Source organism: Micromys minutus (genome assembly GCF_963924665.1).
Source record: "Micromys minutus genome assembly, chromosome: 1".
Taxonomy (NCBI): domain Eukaryota; kingdom Metazoa; phylum Chordata; class Mammalia; order Rodentia; family Muridae; genus Micromys; species Micromys minutus.
Genome location: NC_137969.1, coordinates 177,605,473 through 177,625,561, shown reverse-complemented (window position 1 = coordinate 177,625,561; position 20,089 = coordinate 177,605,473). Strand labels below are relative to the sequence as shown.

General features: G+C 42.4%; 1 pseudogene across 1 annotated transcript in view; it reads left to right on the top strand.

Moving 5' to 3' along the window:
- LOC308419540 (actin, cytoplasmic 2-like) overlaps window positions 1–20,089 on the top strand; it is a 1,056,985-nt pseudogene that overhangs the window by 676,108 nt on the left and 360,788 nt on the right. The window lies entirely within an intron of this gene.

Sequence of the window (20,089 nt, the reverse complement as noted above, 5' to 3'; positions counted from 1 at the left end):
TGCAGGTTTTAGAGCTGACAGAAAGCATTTCTGGACTTACCTCTTTTTGTATAGGAATTTCAAAGCAGGAACAAATGCCCATGTGTAGAAAACCGTTACGGATATGCTTGTGTTAAACGCCTTTTTCAGGGAGTTATTTTTCTAGTCACCTCTGACAGAGAGAACAGACCATTCTTAGCTAGCTTTGTGGTACAGCAAGTTTCCTGGGTTACCTCTCAGGAGAAAAGTGAGGAGTTACAGCCCAGAGCATGGTCAACTTATGCCACCAGGAAAGTTTTGATCCTTCCCCAAGAAATGTTATACATCTTTGAGAAGGGAGGATCTTCCTGGTCTAGGAGCTTATGAGCCCTCCCTCCTTTACGGAGGAAGTGTGAAACTTGTGTCTCCTATAGGTAACCACTACTTCTCACATTGAAAAACAAGATGGCCAGCCATCCCCAGAGGATAGTTTCACTACACCCCTTCCTCTGGCTCTTACACCCCTTCCTCACCTTCTTCTTCAGTGTTCCTTGAGCTTTGAGAAAGATGATACTGACACATGATTATCTCTGATCATCAGGCTGCTATGCCAAGCAACACTACAACCCACGGCCACAGTCTCGACAATTTGACTAATAGTGAGTCAGCACAGCAACTGCCCCCCACTGCAAAGAAAAAAATTCCTCCCATCAATGTTGACAGAAACAGTAATTTATTAGTGTAAACACAAATGTTTAGAAGGCAATTTGACAGGCATATCATTTAACAAAACGATAGCAGCCTCTTGGATTTCCCCAGTCACAGGTTTTTGCTTTTTTTTTTTTTTTTCTTTTTTTGGTTGTGCGTTCTCACCTGTAGAGCAGGCCTTCAATGCAGTTGGAAACTAGTTGATTGGATGTCCCCACATCCGTTGTTCAAGTGGGAACATCTTATCTGGCTAACACAAGATCCATAGCCAGGAAACATCCTTAGCAATAACTCTTTGGCAACCTTCAGAGTCTTCTTGTGCTACAAATTCTAGCAAGCAAGAGGGGAGCTTATAGATCAGTCCCAGCCTGATTCTCCCTGTTTTACAGTGTGACTTCTGCAGTAGGGACAGCAGTGACCATGACTGTATTGTGTCAAGGGGCCTCCTTGGGTGTGGCCTCCTTAACCAATAGCTCAGAGGAAGGTAAATCCCTGGCGGCATGGATGTTTTGTGGCCTCCTTGACTAATACCTCAGCGAGATAGGAATCATCCCTGGCACTAACAACTTCAGTTCGTGAATGTGCCTTTTCCCCTGCCTATACAGGATACCGTCTGAATTTGAATTTCTAACATATTTTTACATTCACAAGCATAGGCTGTTTTTGGTTTTGTTTTTGTTTCTCTGTCACCTTGTCAGATATCATATGTGCCTTAAAAACCATAATTCTGCCAAGAGTTTCACAGCTGTGCCTGCACCGGGTGTAGACTGGTTTCCCAGCCTCACCCCTTTAGGTGTGCTTGTACATATCTCGAACATCTCTCTAAATCTGTAAAACTGAGTCAGCATTACATAATGAAATCTTTTTCATACAGATGGTTTGCAGGATCTCTGAAGGCCTACCACCATTTGTTCCAAGAAGACGCTCACTGGTCTTGGGATTCAGCAGCTAAAGGAATGCTGTGGGGTAGGGGGTCCAAGGAGGAGATCCTGTTGCTTGAATCATTTGTTCCCTCAAAAGAGCAATGTTGGGTAGAGCAGCAAAGCTATTTTCCTTAAATTCTGAGCCACAGTCATTCTCTATTGAGTCTGTCTCCTTATCCAGGGACGACGCTACAGGGCTCCCCGTCTCCATGGTGATCAGTGAAGCTAGATTGTACTGCTTGGCTGGACTCAGGCCAAAAGACAGCAAACAAGCTGTGGCCTGCTATAACTCCTATGGGGCTGGTTGATTGAGTTTGACAAGCCATGTGCCTGTGCCATCTCTGCCCTGACCATATTTGGCTGCTGAAAGCACCAGTGGCTTCCTTGAGGGGAAAATATATGCAGTGTACTCTGGAGGGATAATTGCCCATCCATGGAACAAACACAGTCTTTTTAACTGTACTGTCTGTCAATCATGTCTTCTGTGAATTGCTGTTCATTCTTGAAAGCAGTTCACAACTTGTGGGTTGAGACCCGTGTGGGGGTTGAATAACTCTTTCACAGGGGTTGCCTGAGACCATTACAAAATATAGATATTTACATTGTGGCTCATAACAGTAGCAAAATTACAGTTTTGAAGCAGCAATAAATTCATTTTTGTCAAGGATCACCACATGAAGAACTCTATTAGAGGGCTGCAGCGTCAGGGAGGTTGAGAGCCACCGCTTTAAAGGATTACAGAGGCTCTTGCTCATTGAACTTGGCTGCCTGTAATTTTTTTCCAAAAGAACTCCAGATCAGTAAAAATTTTAACACGTTTGCCTTAGAGTTATTTGAACAGAGGCCCCCATTATTTTTGTGAGCTTTTGTTTTGTTTGTATGGGTTTTTTTGTTTGTTTGTTTCTTACTTCCTGTTGATTGTTTTTAGTACTTTGAAACAATATCCATCAAGTTTAACTTTTTGGACCTCACCATAACCCCTAATCCTAACCTAACCCTAACCCCAACATCAACACCAACCCCAACTCCAACCCCAACCTAACGTTTATATAATTCCTTCCCAAAAGTGTAGGTTAAAGGTGACTTACAGGTACATACTCCACATTAGGGCTGTGAAGGACTCTTCCGTTTCCCCCAACACTGTTAATAGTTTATATATGTTCTGGGATTCAGGGAGCCTCATGAGTAATCATGGCTTTTCTGGTTTGAAGACAGCAAACCCGTATCATTTCTCATAGAGTTTGACAATAGGGCAAGAGCAAAATGGTGTAAGTGGAAGAGGTCATTCTGTGAAGAAAGACCAGGGCTTGGGAGAGGGTTCAGTAAGCTTACTCACTCTGCAAGGGTGAAGAACTGAATTAAAGACACCAGCACCCATGAAAGAACAGGAAGTGGGTGTACATGCACCTGCACCCCAAGAACTCTAGGAGGTGAGAAGAAGAAATGGAAGGTTCTCTCTGGAGCCTGCTGGTCATCAGCTTAGTGCTAGGTTTAGTGGGAGACCACATTTCAAAGGCGTAAGTCAGCAATTGCCCAGGTGCCTTGTTCTGGTTATCACATGCAGAATAGCCACGTTGTATCTGCACACACACACACACACACACACACACACACACACACACACACACACCTATACATATAACACCCAGACACAGACATATAATTAAACATAAAGTAAATACCTTTAAAAATCAAACAAACAAAAGGTTTCTGCTGAAAACTAGATGCTGGCCCATGCTTTTTTTTTCTTTAATGTTTAGAATTCAGAGATACTTGTGAGGCAAGAGCCTTGTGTGGTTGAAACTCTGTCAGCAGCTCTAGATCAGTGACATATCTCAGCTCAAAGACAAGGGTCTCTGCTGGTCAGAACATAGAATGAAGCCAAGGGCAGCGTTGAGCAGATATGGGATCCATCCACTTGGAAGCAATTTTCATCCTGTGACATCTTCATGATTTCTGCAATGAAAATAAATTATAATCCCTTTGGGTAGGAGAAACTAAATTAGGAAGAAAAGTGATTAGAAACAGAAGGCAGCCTGGAGCTTGTGCTGCCAGATTGGTTCAACATGTGACTCAGAAGCTGTGGGTAAGTTTTCCTGGCTGTTCTCCCAATTAACAACCTTTAGCTTACTTAAAAGCCAAATCAGTGACTCAAAAGAGCGTGCTAGGAAGAAAATTTTGACAGATAAAATTAGCTATTCCTGGCAATATCAAATAACATATATACATACACTCATGTACCTTTTTCTGGAATGAAGCTCAAAATACACCAGGACCTAACTTACACAGTCCCACGGGGTTTTAGAACACAATTTTAATAGCTAACATTTATCAAGCACTTACTGTGTGCCTGGCATTGCATCTAATTCTCACACCAGCACTATAAGCATTATTCTCCCATAATCTTATTTTAAAGATGATAAAATTAAGGCCAAAAGAAGCTAAATAACTTCTCCGAGGTCATAGATGTAGAAATAACAGGACAGAAACTCACTTAGTCTGACTCTGAACTATTTTTTTCATGAAATATTTTTATTTATTCATCATGCACACACACACGTACACATACATGTAATATAGCGTGGTCATATTCTTCCCAATTATCACCTTATCTTCTCCCTCCCCATTAAATTCCTCTTCTTCCCAACAAGTTACAAGTCACGCTCCTACTTTCCTCTCCCTCCCCATCCCTTCCCCTCTTCCTCCCTCTATTCTTCTCCCCCATCTCTATTCCTGTGTGTGTGTGTGTGTGTGTGTGTGTGTGTGTGTGTGTGTGTGTACACATGAGCATACTTGAGCAAAGGCAATTACCAGTGGCTACAACAGAGAGGAATATTACTTCTTCTTGCCCAATAACCATTATCTATTGCCGCTCAGAGAGCTGCTTATGAGGCACATCCCCATTTACTATAGAATATTAACTTAGTCTTACACAGCTAGACACTATTGCTGTGAGTTAATGTGGTCAGCGGCCATGTTTCACAACACTCCTTCACATCTTTTGGCTCTTACATTCTTTCAGAATATTCTCTGACCTTGAGGGAAGGATGTTGACTCAATAGTCATTTATTCTCTGTGTTTTGATGAGTTGTGATTTTTGCATGAACTGTCACCCACTGTAAACAGAAACTAACAAGACTAACAGCAGCAATAATACATAGGTAAAAATGTAAGTATTTAGACAGCAGTTTGACACCATTATCAATTTAAAAAAAAAAATCTCAACATGTAGATCAACTTGCTTCAAACTCAAAGAGATCCACCTGTCTCTCCTGAGTGCTAGGATTAAAGGTGTGCACTACCACTCCTGGCTACCATGTCCATTTTAATAAAACAAAGGTAGTAGGTTCTCTTTAGGGCATATGACCAGCTCACTCATGGACTTTTGGAAAGATATACAGTATTAGGCATGAATAGACCTCAAATCTAATAAGAAAGTTGTTGGTTGGTTGTACCAATAACAAGGATGCCACTATTACACAACTAGGCTATCTTAGAAGGTTAGTGTTGTAGCTTGCAAGACATTTTACTGGGCAAGATTGTTGATGACTATCTTGGTTACTTTATGATTGCTGTGACAAAACACCATGATCAAGAAAAATTATAAAAGAAAGAATTTAATTTTATAGCTGACAGTTTCAGAGGGTTGGAGTCCATGTCCTTCATGGTGAGGAGCATGGCACAGGTAGGCAGGCATGGCACTGAAGCAGTCAATGAGAACTTACATCTGATCTATAGCATGAAGCAAAGATAGCTAGATATTAAGACCTGGCATGTACTTTTGAAACTACAATTCTGACTTCCAGTGACATACCTCCTCCAATAAGGCTACACCTCCCAATCCTTCCCAAACAATTCTACCAACCTGGAATCAAGCATTTAAATATATGTGCCAGTGGGAGCCACTGTCATCCGGCACAATGAGTTTCCTGCATAATACCTTCTGTCACTGTGAAAGATAGCCAACAGACAAGAAGTTTCCAGGTCAGTTCCAGTTCAGTTTCTCTATGTTTTGCAGCCAAAATTGGTATAGCTAAGTACCGAGAGACAACCAAAGGTAACATCAAACCTTTATATTATCTTGGAGACCTCTAAACTCCCTGTCTAACAACTCATAAGAAGGTATCATACCTAGCACTAGGATTTTTGTTTAATAACTTGCAGCTTCAGGAAGCATCAGCATCCACCTACACAATTCATATAATATAATATATTCATGTATATATGTGTGTGTGTGCATGTGTGTGTGTATGTACATGAGAGAAAGAGAGAGAGACAGACAGACAGAGAGAGAGAGAGAGAGAGAACATTTATTTAATTTGTCTTACAATAGGTTTCAAGATGGCTTTTTTTTACATCCTAGTTTTCGCTAACTCTCTCCCCTTCTTGTCCATCTTCCTGCTCCCATCTCTACTTAGACCTTTTAACTCTGGTATTCCCTTAACTCTATTTTCATATCACATATGTTACAATTCTCACTTTCTCTTCAGGACTCTACCTCACATAGGAGAGGTAACCTGTGGCACCGGGTTTCCTCGATCAGTTACTATTCTCCAGTTTTATTTATTTTCTTCCAAATTTTAAAATTTCATTTGTCTTTACACCAAAATAAAATTCCACTGTGTATATGTACCACATTGTCATTATCCATACAGGTTGGGCATTCCATTTTCTAGCTACTATGAACAGAGGGCAATGAACATGAATTTTAAGTATCTCTATAAAAGGTTAGAGTGTTGGCTACCTAGGTGTGTCAACTTGACACACCTAGAGTCATTTGGGAAAATGACTCAACCTAGTCAACTGAGAAAATACTTACATTAAATTGGGCTGTGGACACACCTGTGGGGCATTTTCTCAGTTAATGATTAATTTGGGAGGGTAGTGCCACCCCTGGTCCACAGTTATATAAGAAATCAAGATGAGCAAGCCACTGGGGAACAAGTCAGTAAGCAGCATTCCTCCACAGCCTCTGCTTCAGTTTCTACCTCCAGATTCCTACCCTGACTTCCTTCCATGATGGTCTATGATGTGGAAATACAAGCCTCTGATTCAGTTTTGCCTCCAGGTACCTGCCCTGACTTCCTTCAGTGATGGGCCGTTACCTTGAATTGGAGGATGAGATAGATCCCTTCCTTGCTGTCTTATTAAGGTTACCACTGCTGTGATGAAACACCATGCAAAGAAACTCGGGGAGGAAAGGGTTTTATTTGGCTTACACTTCCCTATCACTGTTCATCATGGAAGGAAGTCAGGACAGGAACTCAAGCAAGGCAGGAACCTGGAGGCAGGAGCTGATACAGAGGACATTGAGAAGTTCTGCTTACTGGTTTTCTCCCAATGGTTTTCTCAGCCTGCTTTTTTGGGGAGGGATCTTTTTCATAATTTCTAATGGTTTCATTGTGAATTTCACATCATTCACCCAATCCCGGTCATCTCCCAATCCTTCCATACTCACCCTTGTAACCTCCCCCACAAAAGTAAACAAAAGGTTAAAATTCAGAGCCTGACAAACACAGAGGCAGAGACTTGCAACCAACCATTGGACTGAGAATGGGGTCCACAATGGAGGAGTTAGAAAAAGGACTGAAGGGGTTTACAACCCCATAGGAAGAACAACAATACTAACCAGCCAGACCTCCCAGAGTTCTCAGAGAGGAAACCACCAACCAAAGAGTACACATAGAGGGACCCATGGCTCCAGTTGCATATGTAGCAGAGGTTGGCCTTATCAGGCATCAACAGGAGGAGAGGCCCTGGGTCCTGTCAAGGGTCAATGGCCCAACGTAGGGAAATGCAGGACAGGAAAGTGGGAGAGAGGGGGTGGGTGGGTGGGTGAGCACCCTTATAGAAACAGGAGGAGAAGGGATGGGATAGAAGGTTTCCAGAGGGGAAATGGAAAAGGGGATAACATTTGAAATGTAAATGAAGAAAATAGCCAATTTTTACAAAAAGAAAAAAAGTTTACAAAAAAAAAGAAATACAAAACAAACAAGCAAACAAAAGTCTTGTCTTGATAGTCGAGGTGTGTCATAAACAGCTTTACTTTTGTCCACACAGCTTTACTTGCGAATGTTCATTGCAGTGAGTCATTGGTCCAGTTCAGGGGCCTCTGGCTTCTGCTATACTACCAGTACTGGATCCTCACTGGGACTCCTCTTGGAGTCCTGTTGCCCTGAGTCATGGAGATCCTGTGGTTTTGCTTCTGCAGGACAAGCCCCTTCATGCACTCCAGCAGCTCACAGATGTGGAAGGTGTTGGGGTGGGCCAGCTCGAAGCCCTGGATCTGGGTCTAGGTGGTAACTGGTCTGCCAGCCAGATCTCCTGTACACACACCACTGGGTCAGCTCTCTAGCACTGCCCAGGTGAGCGGTAGGACCAGGCCAGCTCTCCTGTGTTAGCACCATAGGGGCCATCTCTCCCAAGCTGCCCAGGCGAGGGGCAAGTTTCCTGAACCCACCCATCGCCGGCCCCACCTTGGGGTGGTCAGTGCAGGGCCGTGCCCACTCAGCTCTGGCTTCAGATATCAAAGTGGCCTCAGGTGGCAGCTCAGATCACAGGTGTCTGCATGGCCCTTGGGGATAACATAGGTCACTGACATCAACTCAAACCCCTGTTTCAGCAGGGCCACACCCTCAGTGGCAGCACAGGCCTCTCGTACCAGGCTCTTCCTCACCACCATCTTGTCTGCAGTTCACCCTCTCTTCACAGAGCACAAACCACTTTGCTTCTTCTCCTCGCCCATCTTTCCACCACCTACTTGCTCATTGTAATGGTGGGCTGGACCTGTGGCATCTGGCTAGCTTCTGCCCAGGCCTGCCATGAGGTTGAGGGCTGGACTTGTGCATCCTGCCTTTTTATAAAATTCAGGACCACCAACCCAGGGATGGCTCCACCCACAGTGGGCCGAGTTCTCCCCCATCAATCACTAATTAAGAAAATGCCGTGCAGTTTTGCCCATAGCACAGTTTTATGGAGGCATCTTCTCAGCTGGCGTTTCCTCCTTTCATATGACTCCAGCCTGTGTCCAGTTGATATAAACTTAGCACACTCTCCACATTGTTTTGGCCCTGATCTTTATCATAGCCATAGAAACACAAGCTAAGATAGATGTAAAGTCCTTTGGGCAGTAGTGTAGCTTAGGTCAAATAGCAGTTCTATTTCTGCCTTCTTTTTTTTTTTTTTTTTTTTTTTTTTTTTTTACTCTGCAACACATCAGTAAAGTCTATCTGCAGGAATTTTATAGCACAATGCTGGCTACAGAAAAGAGCCTATCTGTATGGCAAGTGCTGAGTACATCTGCAGGAGGAACTATCACAGAACAGCTGAAACAAGACCCAAAGGGGCTAAGGATAGAGGAGGCAGGTCATAATGCCAGGGGAAATGGAGAGCCTTTTAAAAAGATTTAAAAGTTAAGGATAGACTGGAACACACTCACAATTCTTTTGGTTTATCTTTTTTTTTTTTTTTGAGACAAATTTTTGCTCCAAGACTTCAGCAATCCTCTTGCCTCAAACTTCTAAGTAGTGACCATATAGGCATTTATATTCTAGAACTTTCAGAGGCTCCTTCAAAGCAGAATTGGTTAGCAGAGCCTTAGCGCGGTTCTGGCCTGAATCCAGACAGCATCAGTGGAATGAACAACTGAGGGATGGAAGATCTACTCAAAAGTAAGCTAGGCTGGAGACAGGTTGGGAGCAGGGACAGCAGGCCAAGGGTCGAGCACTTACAGAGATGTATTCCTCTATGAGTTCATCCCCAGCACCGTGAGGAGGGTGGACTCTGAATTTCTAATTTTCCTGCCTCTACGTTCTCATACCATGGTTGATTTAGGTACGAAAGTGGGAATCAGATGACTCTTAATGACTGGACAGATGTGATGTCATTCACTAAATTGGGAAATACAGGAAAAGGGTAAAGGTTTAAGATTGCAATTGTGGGACAGTAAGATGTCTCAGCCGCTAAGTAGGTGTTTGCTGCTAATCCCATCTACCAGAGACTGATCCCTGGGAACTACATGACCGGGTGAATGAACCAATTCCTAAGAGCTGTCCTCTGACCTCTGTACCTGCACACATATACGCAAATAAGTAAATGTAATTAAATGTTTTTAAGAGAACATTATTGTAAGAAACTTTAAAATTCCATTTTACCATGTTGAAGTACTTGTTCCTGCAGGGGCATCATTTGTTGTAAAAGAATATCTTATGAGAGCTATTTTAAATCTCCTCCTCCCAACATTTTTAAAAGTTAGATTAATAAAATCTTGACATGTTCATGCCTTTTTAAAAATAATATTTTTAAAGTTATTTATTCTTTTATGTTATGAGTACACTGTTACTGTCTTCAGACACACCAGAAGAGGGCTTCAGATCCCATTTCAGATGGTTGTGAGCCACCGTATGATTGCTGGGAATTGAACTCAGGACCTTTGGAAGAGCAGTCAGTGCTCTTAATCGCTGAGCCATCTCTACAGCCCCCATAGTCACACCTTTATAAAGGATTTGTTTTATCTTAAATGATGTTTCTGTGGAGGTTTGTGCATGTGAGTGCAGAGTCTGTTGAAGCTGATACATCAGATCCCCATGGAACTAGAGTTACAGGTGGTCAGAAGCCACCCGAGCTTGCGTTGGGCACCGAACGTGGGTCCTCTGCAAAAGCAGTATTGCTCTTAACAACTGAGCCATCTTTCTAGCCCTGATGTGTGCACCTTTCCAATAGAGCATTATTATTATTTTATTGCATCCAGCAATTTACAACAACCAAGATATGTGTGTGTGTATATATATATATATATATATATATATATACATATACATATATATATACATATACAATTTATCATGTAAGTATGCAATTTCAAGTATCACCGTCACTCTTTTTCAACTATGGAATAACATACAAAGATATGCTATATGTGCAGATAAACAGTATAGAATTCCATATAATAAGATGTCACTTCAGTGGTACAAGTCTATAGTTAGCATAATGGATAGTTGGGGGAGGTGAGATGGCTCAGTGGAAAAGGCACCACCTGGGAAAGTCTGAGTTTGTTCCCTGGAGCCTCCATAAAGGGACAAGGACAGAATGAATTTCTCTGGTTTCCACATGTGGGTCATAGCAGGTGCACACGCACACACACACACACACACACACACACACACACACACAGTCACATCATCATCACCATGAACACACATACATGTATAGTTATATTAAAATGTAAAAACAGACAATGATGCTCATATAGAAGATACAGTCACAGGTATATAAATATTGGCTAACACACACACACAGAGACACATGCACTCACACACAGACACATGCACTCACACACAGACACACGCACCTCTTGGATTAATCAGTTGAGAGGGCTTAAAGCAATAACACTCTAGTAGTGCTGAGAACATCTAGCAATCAGCTCTTTGTGACAAAAGCCTGACTCTTGGGCCAGCACAGGAAACATACATGAGAAGTCTGAAGTATCATATAATGCAGAAAGGAAAGAAGTACCCCTCAGACACATAAAGAAACAAAATACTCCCAGCTCTGGTGGAGTCCACAGAGACTGAAGAAGTTCCTAATGAGCAAAGCCTGAACAATATGAGTGTGGTTTTGTTTTTTTTAATTGTACTGAATTACCATTTAAAGCATAAAACAAAATGCACACGACTCCCTGGTGGTGTAAATGGTTGAATAGATCATTAAATGGGGAAGCATTCCAAAATTCCATGTAACCGCTCTGCTCTGAGAATAGGCAGTTTAACTCCCTGCTCCTTAAGTGTGGACTGCATGTGATGATGTAATGACTTTCTTCCAAAGATGGCACAGTGGAGAGCCACTGGGGAGCAGGAAACTGCTTTACAGGGGAGAAAGCTCGGGACCTTGCCACAGGCAAAGCCTCGAGGTCAGTTTCAACAAGGAGAAGCCTACTGACTGGGTGTCCCTGTGCTATGTGATGAAAAGGGCTGTCTTACTTTTCTGTGAGTTTCCATCCAAGAAGACAGAACCTCAGTTGAACTATATAAAGTGTTAGATAGATTCCCAATAGTCTGCAAGATGTTCCAGGAATTCTCAGGTTTGCTAATGTCACTGAAAATGAGGACATTCCGAGAAACTAACAGTCCAGAGAAGCCTAAGAAATGGTGCTGACTAAATGTAATGTGATATTTTGGTGTTTTTGTTTATTTGTTTTTTGGTTCTCTCTGTTGTTCTTTTCTTTTTGTGTTTGTTTGCTTGTTTTGAGATGGTTTTGTGTGTATGCATGCGCGCCCATGTGCGAATGTGTGTATTCTTGGCTGTCCTGGAACTCATATAGACCAGATAGAGAAATGCCTCTGTCTCGAAAGTGCTCGGTTTTAAGGTGTGCACTACAACAACCCAACTGTATGGTATTTTGGATAGGTATGTGGAGCTGAAACATTCTGTTACATAGAGATAAAGAAATCTAAACAACCAATACTGTTGATGAGCTGGGGCAAAGACACCATACAGATTTAGGATGTCAATGTAAAGTATATTATAAAAGGGCCTATGAGAACTCTATGTGGTCTTTTTTTTTTTTTTTTTTTTAAGGGAGGGAATCTCACTCTGTATCCTTGGCTGATCTCTGGAACTAGGTGTGTAGACCAGGCTGACCTCAAACTTACAACGTTCAGCCTGTCTCTGTCTCTGCCTCCTGGGTGCAATTTTCTTGGTTGCTGTATGAATCTCTGTTCCTAAATAAACAAAGTATATTTTTAAACATCTTATGTCCATCCAGAACTAGCTTCATGTGAACATTTCCAGAGACAAACTCTGTGCTCGCCTCGTGTCTGGATATTCCCACTCACTCCTCTCTATCTCCTCCCACCGACCCTCCAGGCAATGCCAATGAGCTCCTTCCAGAAGAAGGGCAGTGCCAGGAGGGGGGACTTCAACAGGGGGTGAAGGGGGAGGGGAGGATGTGTTCCCTGGACTCCTTCCCTACTGAATGAGAATCTATTCATAGCTATGATTCTCGACCAAATGTGAGGCCTCAGTTGGGCAGTCTTCTATCACACGTGAGTCCCAGTGACAGCTCCCTCCCTCCTCTTGCCTTCTCAGATTGATACCACCGACCTCTCTGACAGTTAACACCTCACAGCACCCTTCAGCCACTCCCGAAGGGCAAGGGCGTTGTTGCCATTGCCTTGTCTTGATTATCTTTGACCCTGTCTACACTTCTGTAAGCAAACCATTGCTTAACTCCATCTGGACAGGCCATCACTCTGAAGTCTCGTTTACATAACACACAAGTATATATTCCCTCTATTTATATAAACACCAGTATTCTGTTCACATTCCTGGCTGGGTTTTTTTCTTCCTTCACCTCAATCCAGTTTGAGTTTCTTTCTGTCTATACATACTGGTTACTGTATGAATGCACTAGCATAGTTCTGTGTATAATATACTTGTAACATTGGTATAAAAAAGCAGATGGAAGGATGAAGTAGGTGAAGGGCCACTGATTCTCAGATGGATGACACAGTATGGAGACTGAGATCATGGTGAGCTGATTCGATGACAGCCGGGTGACTTCGCGGTAGTGGACTGTGCTATGGTGCTTTATGGTCCAACTCACCCAAACTATGAGCAAATTATTACTTAGCATTTCTGCACACATTTCCCCGAATTTAAACCGAGGATAACAATACCTACTTCAATGCAGAATTTATGCTTGATAGCATCTTAATTTCCAAGTCAACTTTCAAGTCAGACTACACAGGACAATGGGGTACATGACTTACCTGACTTAACCTGTGAAGATTTAATTGGAATAAGGTACTACTCTAACCCCAAATTAAATCTATTAATTACTTATGAGGTAATTAGGAATAATTAAAATTTAAAATCTGTTCTTATTTTATGCATATGTGTATTTTCCCTGCATGTATGTTTGTATATCATGTATAATTCCCTTCAAAGATACACCTTCGATGATGTTCTGAAGACAAGCCACTAGGCCCCACACCTTCAAGCATTTCCTAATACCTATACCCAAAGACCAAACCTAAATGAGGCTTTGGGAAGCATTCAACACCCAAACCTAAATGCTGGACTACTCTCGGACTCAGTGGATGCTTACCTGTCCCCTGTCCTCCCTCTCTCCCTCCCTCCCTCCCTTCCTCCCTCTCTGTCTCTCTGTCTCTCTGTCTGTCTCTGTCTTTCTCTCTGTCTCTCTGTCTCTCTCTCTCTCTCTCTCTCTCTCTCTCTCTCTCTCTCTCTCTCTCCCTCTCTCTCTCTCTCTCCCTCTCAATGTCTGGTTCTCATGGCTACATACATCCAAAGGATACCCAGTTGCAACCTACAGGTCTGATATATATGCATTTTCCTCACAATGTCTCTCAGTTTGTTTCTTTCTTATCTTGGATTTTCTGCTTCTTTTTCCGGAAGGATTGTTTCTTTGTCCTTCCAATCTTTCTTCAAAAGTCACTTGTTAGCAAAAAAAAAAAAGGGGGGGGGGCTCTACACACACACACACACACACACACACACACACACACACACACACACACCTTCAACAAAAAAGTTATCCTGTGAGACATTGTCCTGCTTATTCCTCTATTCAACATCAATATTCAAGAAATACATATTTTTAAAACATAATAGGACATTACCTTAAGATTACCTTAAGGGTTTTGTTTGCTTGTTTGTTTTTGCCTTTTCAGACAAACGTTCTCTGGGTGGCCCTGGCTGTTCTGAAACTGACTTTGTCAACCAGGTTGGCCTTGAACTCAGAAATCTGCCTTGTTCTGCCTCCTGAATGCTAGGACTAAAGGTGTGCACTACCATGACTAGCTCTGAGACTTTTCGTTTTGTTTTGCGTTTTGTTTTTTTAAATAACTGAAAGCCACTGTCCTATTGAAATATAAATCCTATGAGGGCATCAACTTTGTCAGACTTACTCATGGCTGTATACCCATAATTCCAAACGTGTCTCATATAAACAAGGGACTCAATAAATACTCATTAAGTAGACGGATGGATGAATGGGATAAGTTAATGAGAAGAGTACTTACATATCCAATCAGCACAGCACAGTATCTAAGCAACGTTTCCTAGTCTCCTTCCATAACATGCTATAGGATTTATGGGATAAGGTTGTCAGCGATAACTATGAAAATTAAATACAACTTTTAAAACCTTGGAAGGTTTCTCACATTGTTTGTTGCTTAGAAAAACTATGCCATTGTTTCATGATAGAAAAGATAAATGTAAATTAACTAAAACACTTATCAAATTTAGATTCATATTAAGAATCCAAATGTATGGTCTGAGAAATATAGTGAATTATACTATTATTGGCATTAAACATATTTTAAATTGATGGGCTTAACTCTAAAATTTATATATTTTATACTTTTATGAATGTGTTTTCTATTTATGTTTAATAGTTAATATATTTGTATTTTACAATGTAAATAATGTAATTAATATATTTTTGTATTTATGAATTATTATAATAAAACATGTGCTTTTAAAAAATTACAGAGTTTTTTAAAGTTCTGTCTTTGTCTGTGTCATGTGTGTGTGTGTGTGTGTGTGTGTGTGTGTGTGTGTGTGTGTGCAAGCCAGAGGGTATTTTTTGGTGTTGTGCAGTGCTATTATATTATTTTATTTTTGAGTCAAGTTCTCTCACTGGCCTGGAACTCACAAAGTGGGCTATGACCAGTGAGCCCCAGTGGGTCCTCTTTACTCTTTAGAGGTTCTTTACAAACTGAGCTATCTTCCCAGCTTACCCATTCCCCTATTCTTACTATCATAAGGGATATACTTCTTCAGGAACAGCACTTGTAAGCAGCAGAAGAAAAAATAATAAACAATAAACTGAAAACAAGCACAGAACTGTATGGTTGCAAAGCCAGGAAACTACTCTGAAAATGAGATTGGAAAAGTCCAAAGTTTAAGGTTTCCTTTTGTATAATAAGAGCAGAATTTAGCATCTATTGGGGGAAATTAACAAGAATTGCAAAGCAAAACATTCAGAATTAGAGTTGCACTTCCTGGTCATTGTTTCTTCATGGTATCTGTTGCTCACCAGTGCCAGTCTGGAAGGTAAGCATTGCTTCCAGTGTACCTGTGAATCAGCATGATTTCCAAATGTGCTCTCTTAAGAGAAATGATTCAGTTGAAGTCTACCTTAAAATAATAAGTAAGCTATCTATGGTTTACTCCAAACATGTTCAAATGTGGACAGTTGTAAGAATCGAAATCAAGGTTTCTTATAAATACAGCACTCTTAGCCAGGCATGGTGGCAGACACCTTAACTCCTACCACTTGGGAGGCAGAGGCAGGCAGATCTGAATTCAAGACCAGTCCAGCCTACAGAATGAGTTCCAAGATAGAAGTGATACACAGAAAAACCCTGTTGAGGTGGGGGTGGGGTTATAAATAATCAGAACTCTTGTTGCAATTATTAGCATTTTTGTTTTTAAAAATTCTTCTGACTAAATAAAGGTTTAAATTTCAAACATAAAATACATACACTAAGATGCATCTCTTTAGGAAAAAATGCAGTCAGATTGATTGCTCTTATCAGGGGACGAGATCACTCTTTAAAATATTTATTTATTTCCTTTTGTGCATGAGTGTTTTGCCTACGTGTATGTCTGCATCACATTTGCACCATGCCCTCAGAAGCCAGAAGAGGATGTTGGATCTGCTGGCAACGGAGTTAGGGATGGTTGTGAGCCACCATGTAGGGACTAGGAACTGAGCAAGCTCCTAACCATCACCCCAGTAACCTTCACATTATTTTTTTATATCAGTCACTTAAAAGCATAAATATAATTATGAGTTTATAAAAATACCATTATAGAATGCCATTAACTATGGGACAATCTTTTGTGTGTGTGTGTGTGTGTGTGTGTGTGTGTGTGAAAATCTGACTCCAGCTCTTCCTCCTCCTGTCTCTTCATCATCTCCCTTGGATGCCTGGGTTTTGCTGTCGGAGGCCTGTGCTGCCCATGGAGACTCCTGCCAGACCATGTGCTGAGCTTGGGAGGTTGAAGAACACTCAGCCTCATAAGCACAAAAGCTCTAGCCAAAAGCCCCATGAGGGGAGAGCCATGGAAAAGTGAAGTAGGAATTCCTGGACTTTCTGTAGGCCTCTGGCGGCTTCGGATCCCAACTCTTACATGACGATAATGCCACCAGCGTCTTGCACATACTGGGTGAGAATACCAAGATGCAGTAGCTCTCCATTTGGATGCCATTTGCTGCTCTCTCTCCAATTGCAAAAGTTCAAGTGGGCACTTGTGGGCACACGGTTTGCAGATCTCAGACTGTGAGCAACCACAGGCTTAGTTCTTGGTGCGATAAGGGAGCTCAAATGAATTCTCAGTTAACTCTTGCATGGAGGTTATATAGACCTACGTGACACTAGTTTGCTGTTGTTGTTTGTTTTTAGGGGTGCTTGTTCTAGAGACTGGATTCAGGGTCTCATTATACAGCCCTAGTTGGTAATGACCTGGAACTTTCTATGTAGACCAGGCTGGCCTTGAAATTGTGACTCTGTTCCTGCCTCTGCCTTTGGGGTGACAGCAGTGTTCCATCTCCCCTGGCCCTCAAACCAGCAGCGACTGAAGCATCACACCCAGCAGCAATATTGCCCTCTGATGTCTATTTGGAAGTGACACACTCACTTCCTCTGGGGAAACTGGCTATGATTAAATTCTGGCAAATAAGAAACACTCACTTCTACGTGAAATAGGTGAGACTTGATTTAGAAAGCCAGTGTGAGTAATTGGAGGTGTTTAATGTAACAAGATGGCAGTGCAGCTGTGTTTATCTCCCAGTCTTTTCCGGATTTATGTTTTATTTTTCATTTGTTTTTACATTGACTTATTTTGTGTGGTGGCACATGGAGATTATAAGACAACTTGTAGGAGTCAGTTCTTTCTTTTAGGTCCCAAGAGATCAAACTCAAGTCATTGGGCTTTGCACCAAGTGCCTTTGACAAAGTGGACCATCTAGCTGGCCCGCTTACCTATTTCGGGGATAGCTGACGTCAGAGAGTCTGTCTTCCATCCATGAGAACAGTAATTCTCTAGTTTTCCCAAATCCTGCCGTGCAGATGCTGTTCTGTCCGTGGCTGTTTACTTTTGCTATAGAAAAGCTATCTCCCGGAGTGAGAAGAGCATCACTGTTCAGATACATCCTGCACATATAGCAGAGTGATGACCAAGTTCTGAAAACAAAGTTTATTACCCATTTTTTGCTTAATTTTTGTGTTTATGCAAGTAGCATAGCATGCTGTTGAGGTAGTAAGAGAAGGTCATAGGAGTTGAACTAAGGCCAGCAGTCTTGGTGGCAAGCTCCTCTATTCACTGAGCTATCTCAACACTCCCCACATTTATTCTTGGAATTATTAATTTTCTAAGATAGTATACAAACTACTACATCTCGCCAATACATTTTCACACATGTGCATTATTACAACAACAAAGTTCTTACAGTGTGTTTGGTTACTTCTCTGTTTCTTTGACTAAAAGCAATGTAGAAAAGAAACAGTTTACTTTTTCGGCTTGTGGTTCCAGAGGCTTAAAGTCTGTAATGGTAGGAAGGCAGGTAGGAGGCTGCATGATCACATTTTAACTGTATAGGCATCAGAGCAGTTTGGAGATGGGACAAGGTCTCTCTCATCTTCAAATCTCTCTCCCTCCCTCCCCCTCCCTCCCTCCCTCCCCCCCCCCTCTTTCCCTCTCTCTCTCTCCCTCCCTCCCTTTGTTTCACTACCTGGTCTCAAACTCAAGGACTCAAGCGATTCTCGAACCTCAGCTTCCCAAGTCTCCTGAGATGTGCCATCATGCCTGGCTGGTTCTTGACCTCTTTGGGTCAAGTAATCCTTTGAAAACCTGTTGAAAGCTGGTGACTCACTTATTCTTCAGTGGAAGGAAAAAAATAATAAAGCAAACCACATATGCTTGCAACATACTGACTAGGGGATTTACACTAGAGTTCTCCTGAAATTTTGTTTCCGGGAATTTATAAAATTGTCATGGTCTCTATTTCCCAAGTGGGTGACTGAAAGTTGGTGTCCAATGGGCACCAACTCCTTTTTTTTTTTTTTTTTTTTTTTTTTTTTGAGCCTCTTCAATATTTGCTTCAGAACAATAACCAGGCGTGAGTGACCTCAAGTTCTAAAACCTTCTGCACCTATTTTAACCATGAGTTAGATTCGCCCAGACTCGTCCCAAAAGAATACAAAACAGTATCCACTGGAATCCCTACTCATCCTTGCCTTGATTCTTGCTTACCCCAGTGGCTCACCTCCTGATTTTCTAGCGGGAGAAGTTAAGGAGTCAAAGAGGCAGGCGAGAAAGGGGACACTATAGTCCTGAACTTGTGAATTAGACACATGCACAGAAGTGAAAAGAATTTGTGCCTAAAGTCAGTGAGTGAACTATAATCTCTTCATTCCACCCGCTGACTTTTCAGAATCACAAAGCTTCATCGCTCTGCCAACCACATTAACCTCTATTCTTTCTGCCCACTTGGTATAAGCACACTTGGACCAGGCTGTGGATTCTGACAGCCAAGGAACCTGGGTGCTCCAACTCAGAAGCTGTTGGTGCTCTCAAACAACAACAACAAAACCCCAAAACAAACAAACTAAACATACAAGCAAACAAACAAAAAACAAAAACAACAAAACCCAAAACGAGTTCCCTCAAACTCTGATCTGTCCCAGATCTCAGAGTAGTCCTGGTGTGGGTGAAGATCAGGTCGTCCCAGTGAGACAGCCATTAAGAGTCACAGGTCTCTGGGTTTGGGAAAGGGAAAGAAAACAGGAGGGATAGAATTTTTTTTCCTGGTAAGATTCATGGGGGAAAGATCGTTGTCTGTGCCCTGCCCGTCCACCAAGGTGTCTCTGTTGCTCCATAAATAAAACGTCCCACCGCTTTGGGGCTTTGGGTGAGCCTTATAAAGGCAGCAGGAAAACTGTCCCCAGGGCATTCTGGTCAGGCATAACTCCCGGAGCCTAAACAGGTGAGTTCATCACAGAAGATGCAGTCAGCTGCACCCTGCCCTGTAACTCTCTAGGGATGGGAGTGGACAGGGGCCGCTGGCAGGGAGGGCAGGACAGACAACAGAAAAAGCGAGACAAGAGGAAGCTAGGGGTCAGACCGGGAAACTTGCACCTGTCCTTAGATAGGACTGCACACCATCAAGCTCGGGGGAATACCCGACCCTTTCTGTGTCACAGGAGCCCCGGTCCGGTCCGGGGTAGATTTCAGGACGCGGACAGCGCCTTGACTGCCCAGGGAGGCCACCCAGTCCAACATCCAAGCCCTCAAAGTGAGGTTTACTCCCTGGACAGTGGGGATTCCCGGGTATCTGGTGAGGGAGACGCTGCAGTCCCCTGGTACCGTCCTGCAGGTGGCCGGCCATAAGGACGGTTTGCAGCCAGCTCCGAGGACTGCGGGACGGACCGGCTTTCCTGAAGCCGCTGCCACAGGTGGCACCCGAAGCTGCT